Source organism: Brassica napus, chromosome C3 (genome assembly GCF_020379485.1).
Source record: "Brassica napus cultivar Da-Ae chromosome C3, Da-Ae, whole genome shotgun sequence".
NCBI classification, from domain to species: domain Eukaryota; kingdom Viridiplantae; phylum Streptophyta; class Magnoliopsida; order Brassicales; family Brassicaceae; genus Brassica; species Brassica napus.
In genome coordinates this window covers 25,761,616-25,767,615 of record NC_063446.1, presented here as the reverse complement: position 1 = coordinate 25,767,615, position 6,000 = coordinate 25,761,616, and the positions used below count along the sequence as shown (strand labels likewise).

At 44.7% G+C, this 6,000-nt stretch overlaps 1 non-coding gene across 1 annotated transcript; it reads left to right on the top strand.

Annotated features, from left to right (window-relative positions):
* Positions 1 to 1,978: 1,978 nt before the first annotated feature.
* On the top strand, positions 1,979 to 2,085 carry LOC125584716. The gene has a single exon (XR_007321625.1). It is a non-coding gene; the product is annotated as a small nucleolar RNA R71 (small nucleolar RNA).
* Positions 2,086 to 6,000: the final 3,915 nt, after the last annotated feature.

The following is a 6,000-nucleotide window of genomic DNA, read 5'->3' as shown; positions in this document are numbered from 1 at the left end:
TGTATAATGCAATGCATGAGACTCAAAATCATCAAAGCAAACGTGATCAAATACTTGGTACCTCCCCCAAACTTAAATGACACAGTCTCTGTGTTGTCAAGGAGAGAGAGATACCCAAAAGAGAAAGCTAATATGCAAAAATAAAAATGGTATATACAAGGGAAAGTAGAGAAGTACCTCAAGTGGAAAGTTGAGAAGGAGGATCCTTCTCAATGTAGGGGTCTCCACAAGTGATGGTTCCATAATACTCAACATCTAGTGGAGATTGAATTGGGTAAGAGACAGCTTTGTTGACATTGAGGAGTGTGACCTTCTTGTTGGCGAAATCGATGCAAGCACCCACAGTAGTAAGGAATGGTGTGCCCAAGATCAATGGAACTCTCTTCTCAGTTGCCATCTTCAAGACAGTGAGGTCTATAGGGATGGTGCAAGATCCAATCTTCAAAGGGAAATCCTTGATGAGACCAATAGGGGTAGTAGAAGAAGAATCCCCAAACGTGAGAGAGGAAGTATCTGACTCCATGTGTTCAATCTCAAGACTCTTCACCATCTCCATTGAGATCACATTCACACTTGCACCGGAATCAACGAGAGCATCATCAAAGGTGAGCTTACCAAGGGAGCAGGACAAGGTGAACTTCCCTTGGGATTCTAGTTTAGGGAGAGACTTTGGTGTGATGGCTGGATCAAGTTTCAAAGTTGAAATGTTGAGGAGCTCTGCTACTTCTGCTTGGTGGTCTACAATGTCCTTGATGAGCATCATTTGGACATGAGCCTCACACATACCCGAGACCTCTGGAAGCTTAACTCCAATATCACTTAAGTCTTTTCTGAACTTGGAAATTACCTTCTTTTGAGCTTTGGTGAGGACCCTTTGTGGAAATGGGAGCTTGTCATAGGGTGACTGCTCAACCTCAGTGGTGTCCTCAGCTTGACTTCTTTCAGCTTCCGGTTAGCTCTCTTCGCAACTGGTTTCTCAGCCATGGGTGCATCTCCCTTCAAAATCTTTACTTCAACCATTTTGTCAGCTTCCTTCACAATCTTTGTTTCAGCTGTTGCTACAATCAGATGCTGAACCTGTTCAATCTCAGTTCCAAACACCAATCTTTCAATTTCATCTACCTCTTTCTTGTGGTTACTCAATTCAATCCCTGAAGAAGTGGTAGAGAGGACAACATTGCAATACTCCTTGGGTTTTTGCTCAGATTTTCCAGGTAGAGACCCTTGCTGGCGATTCTGGTGAGTGGTCATGGAAGCAAACTGGTTTTCCAAAGCCATGAACTTGTTGTTGAGCTCAGTGTAACTTCCATCAATCTTGAAGTGAAGGTTCTTCAACTCATATCCAACCTGCTTTTCACTTCTAGTCTGAGACTCGAAGATCTGTTTCAGTAGAACATCAGTGCTGCTTTCCTGAGGAGTAGAGGTAGAAGGATTAGCTTGTTGTTGAGAAGACTGGTTCCCTTTGTTGGAGAAACCAGGAGGAGGGTTTTGCTGAGGCTGATAGTTGCCTTGCTGGTTGTTCCTAGGCGGATAACCACTATGTTGGTTGTTAGGATATGATTTTTGTTGGTAGTTGTTGTACTGAAAGTTGGGCTCTTTCTTGTACCAGCTACCATTGTTGTTGATGAAACACAACTCTTCTTGCCCTTCCAAACCCTCAACCTCATGGACAACAGGTGGTGTCTCTTGGCTTGGGTTACCAACAAAGTGCAGCTGCTCTTGTGTGGCTTTATCAGCAAGGAGGATGTCTATCTTATCCTGGAGAGCTTTGATCTCTTTCCTCGTCTGCTTATCACCCCTACTGCCCCTGTCGTGGTCTCCACTGTATACTGCATCACTCTTTACCATGTTGTCAACCAGCTCTTCTGCATCATCTTCCGTTCTTCCCAAGAAGAACCCATTGCTAGCTGTATCCAGTCTGGCTCTGTACTTAGGAAGAGCACCACGGTAGAATGTGCTCAGCAAGCTTTCTTTAGAGAAACCATGGTGAGGGCATTAAGCTTGGTAGCCCTTGAATCTCTCACAGGCTTCACTGAATCCTTCCAAGCCCTTCTGTTGAAAGCTGGAGATCTCATTTCTCAGCTTAGCAGTTCTTGAGGATGAGAAGAATTTCTCCAAGAATGCTCTCTTGCACTCATCCCAAGTAGTGATAGAGTCGCTGGGAAGAGACTTCTCCCACTGACGTGCCTTATCCCCCAAAGAGAAAGGGAATAGCTTGAGCTTTAAAGCATCTTCGGACACACCATTGGTTTTTGACAACCCACAGTAGCTGTCGAACCTATCCAAGTGATCAAATGGGTCCTCTAGAGCCAAGCCATGATACTTGTTGTTCTCGATCACGTGGAGGAGTCCTGACTTGACCTCAAAGTTGTTGGCTGCCACAGCCGGTGCTCGGATTCCTAGTCTATGACCAAGAATGTTGGGCCGGTCATAAGTACCAATGGGTCAAGCTGCCCGCGGTTGGTGTTCTGCCCCTTGCGGTGGATCTGCCATATCAATATCCAATCTCTGCAAGTGGGCTTGTTGTTCTTCTTCTCTTCTAGCTCTAGCACACTCCCTCTCGAAAGCTCTAATGCTTGCTACTATTGGAACTAGGTTTGATGGACCCCTGCTCCTCAAGTTCATACACCTGAAAGTTAAAGGTAGGTGAAGAAGAAGAATCAGTAACAAAAGAAAATAAAAATGACTTAGTCTCAAGTAAGTGACTAAATCTCAGTGTTCAATCTACTCAGAATTTGGCAACGGCGCCAATTTGATGTTAGGAGTTTTCAGGGCTTCTAAGACAAATGTTGTAGTATAGTGATTGTCGAACCAGTTCTGAGGGATATCAAAGCAATGAGAATGCAAGTACTCACTTAATCTAAGTGCAACCAATGATTTAGATGGGTTTTAAGCTATGACTAAAACTAGAAAGCAATAACAGAATGATACTTTCTTGACTAAGGGAAAAGAGAACTCATGGGCATAGGGATTAGACCTTGGGTGATCAAGTATCGAACTAAGGATGGCAAATGATCAATCAAACTATCAACCTTAAGCCTAGACACAATTCTAAGCAAGCTCTATGTCTAGATGAATGCTCATTTGCTAACATATCTCAAAGATCAAATGTCTTTGGTTGAATAATATGAAAGCAATCATTACTAACAAGTCTATTAGCTATCTTAGCACCTTTAACAACAAATGTCTTTGGCAAAGTATACTAAAAGCCTAGGAGAGTTGTCTCAGGCATTTCATCAAACACCTTTCGGGTGGGAAATGCCTATTGATCAACTTTTGAGTGGCCAACTCAGAAGATGCATTATGAATACTCTACTAGCAAGGAACAAGAAAGATCTACACTAAAACATCCTAGAACTAACCTAATCACCCTTGATCTCCCTAACCCATGAATTCAAAAGGTGATTACTCACTAATCTCCATGATTCCTCTTAAACCCATATTGGATTTCAGATTAACCATGTAGAGAAATAGATAAGAAATCAACAAGAACACAAGAACATAACAATCAAAAATCCAAGAGATGAACTTCTCGAGAGAGTTTTTGTGTATTTTTCAATAGATCAAAAGATAATCTGCCCTCTGGTGGCTTACAGAGTATAAAAACATAGGTTTAGAAAATAAAAACGTGCATAATGAAATGACCAAAAGGCCCTTAAGTAAAATAGAAATCGACCCAACAATAGACGCGGAGCGACCTCGGAATGTCGCTCCGAGAGGTCGCTCTGGCCTTTGGGAGCGACCTCAGTGGATCGCTCTGAGAGGTCACTCCGGGCTTCGCCTCGTGTCGTCTCGCCATAGAGACGCAAGCGACCTCGGGGTGTCGCTTTGGGAGGTCGCTCCGAGAGGGGTGTGAGATGCGAGCGACCTCGGTGCGTCGCTCTGGGCAAGTCGCTCCAGGGCCGATGGTCGCGAGCGACTTTGGCGCGTCGCTCCAACGGGTCGCTCTGGATCGGGAGCGACCCTGGTTGGTCGCTCTGAGAGGTCGCTCCAAGGTCATCTAAGACTGTTCGGAGTAACGAGAACGCGAGCGACTTCATGGCGTCGCTTTAGGAAGGTCCCTCTGAGAGGTGGGACACAGCGACTTCGTGATGTCGCTTTGGGAGGTCGCTCCCATGCTCTGCTCGTTTAATGATCACCTATTTCACCTCCTTTGAGCTCCAAATGTCCCCAAGAACTCCATGTGGCACTCCAGTACCTAATAGAGACTCATGTATGCAAAATGCAACCTAAACATGTCTAAATCCTAATCTCTATGATGAAAATGTTTATGAATGAATGGATAAAACAATGCAAATATGCAAGATATCAGTCGCAGCATTCAATTTACGGAAATCAATGCACATGCGATGACCAGTTACTGTTCTAGTAGGGATTAGTTCATTCTTTTCATTTGTTATAACAGTGATCCCTCCTTTCTTAGGCACTACATGAACATGACTAACCCACTTACTATCAGAGATCGCATAGATTACACCAGCTTCTAGAAGTTTCATTATCTCTTTCTTAACAACATCTTTCAGATTTGGGTTTAACCTCCTCTGATGTTCTACAAAAGTCATTGATTCATCTTCTAGGTGTATTCTATGCATGCACAGATCAGGTGAAATGCCAGGTATATCAGCTATAGAATATCCTAATGCCTTTTGATATTTCCTAAGTTCGCATAGGAGAAGAGCAGTTTCAGCATTGTTCAGGTCAGCATTCACGATTACTGGGTATGTAGAATTTGGTCCAAGAAATGCGTACCTGAGCCCCTTAGGGAGTGTTTTGAGCTCGACTTTTGGAGCTTCGGATTCACTCCACGGGTCATTGTTCCGACTTGGTGGAACAGGCGAGCTCGACGAGTCTGAGGCATTGTTCTCCCCCAGACTGAGATATGTCACTAATCTTTCCATGGTTCTGGCGGAGTCCAACATCTTAGCGTACCCATCAGCGTCGATGTTCTGGACATTCTGTTCTGCTTCAGCTCTAGTCAAGGCTAGTTCCAGCGGATCATCTGTAAGGATCTCCTCAATCATCTGATCACTTGGTTCCAGCGGATCACCCTCCTCTTGGACAGTGAAGGTTTGTCCATCCAGCATAGGTTTCTTGAGCATCTGATTCATCTCGAACCTCATCACAATGTCTCCTAGGTGGAGGTCGATTTTTCCTTGTCGCACATCTATGATAGCTCCGACAGTGCATAGGAATGGTCTGCCTAGGATCAGAGGATCCTTTGACTCTTCCTCGAGTTCCAAAACAACGAAATCGGCAGGGACAAGCGTGTTCCCAGCAAGAACTTGGATATCCTCGATAATTCCAACCAGAGATTTCACTGATCGATCAGCAAACACTAGGGACATCCTGGTAGGTTTGAAATCCGTGAATCCAAGGCGCTTAGCCACAGAGTATGGCATGAGGTTGATGCTTGATCCCAGATCGACTAGCGAACTTGAGAAGACTGTTCTCCCTATTTGGATGGATAGGACAAATTTTCCAGGGTCTCCCAGTTTCTTGATCCTTTTGTTCTGGAGAACAGTTCTGCACTCTTTTGAGACCACCATGAACTCACTGTCATCGGTTATCTTTCCAGAAATAAGTCCTTTCACAAAGCTACTCATGGATGGCATCATCTGGATTGCACTCATGAGAGGGAGTCTGACTGTTAAGTCTTCCAGCATCTTCCTACATTTCATCTCCTCCTTGTCCTTGCGTGTGGCCTTAGCAGGAACAGGGTACGGAACCTTAGGCACATAGTCACGGGTGGGTACAGGTTCTGCAGCTGGGCGAACAACCACAGTAGGCTGCTCTGTAGTGGTCGGAGTATGTTTAGCAGGAAGCCCTGCTTCTTCTTCGTCTGTTCGTGCGGTTACTGGTGGTTGTTCTGACTCTTTCTGCTTCCCTTTTTCAGCTGTTGTGAATCTCTTGGGTGCCACATCAGTTAACTGCTTCCCACTCCTAAGCGCGACTGCATTGCACTCCTTGGGATTTTTATCTGTTTTTCCAGGAAGAGTGCCA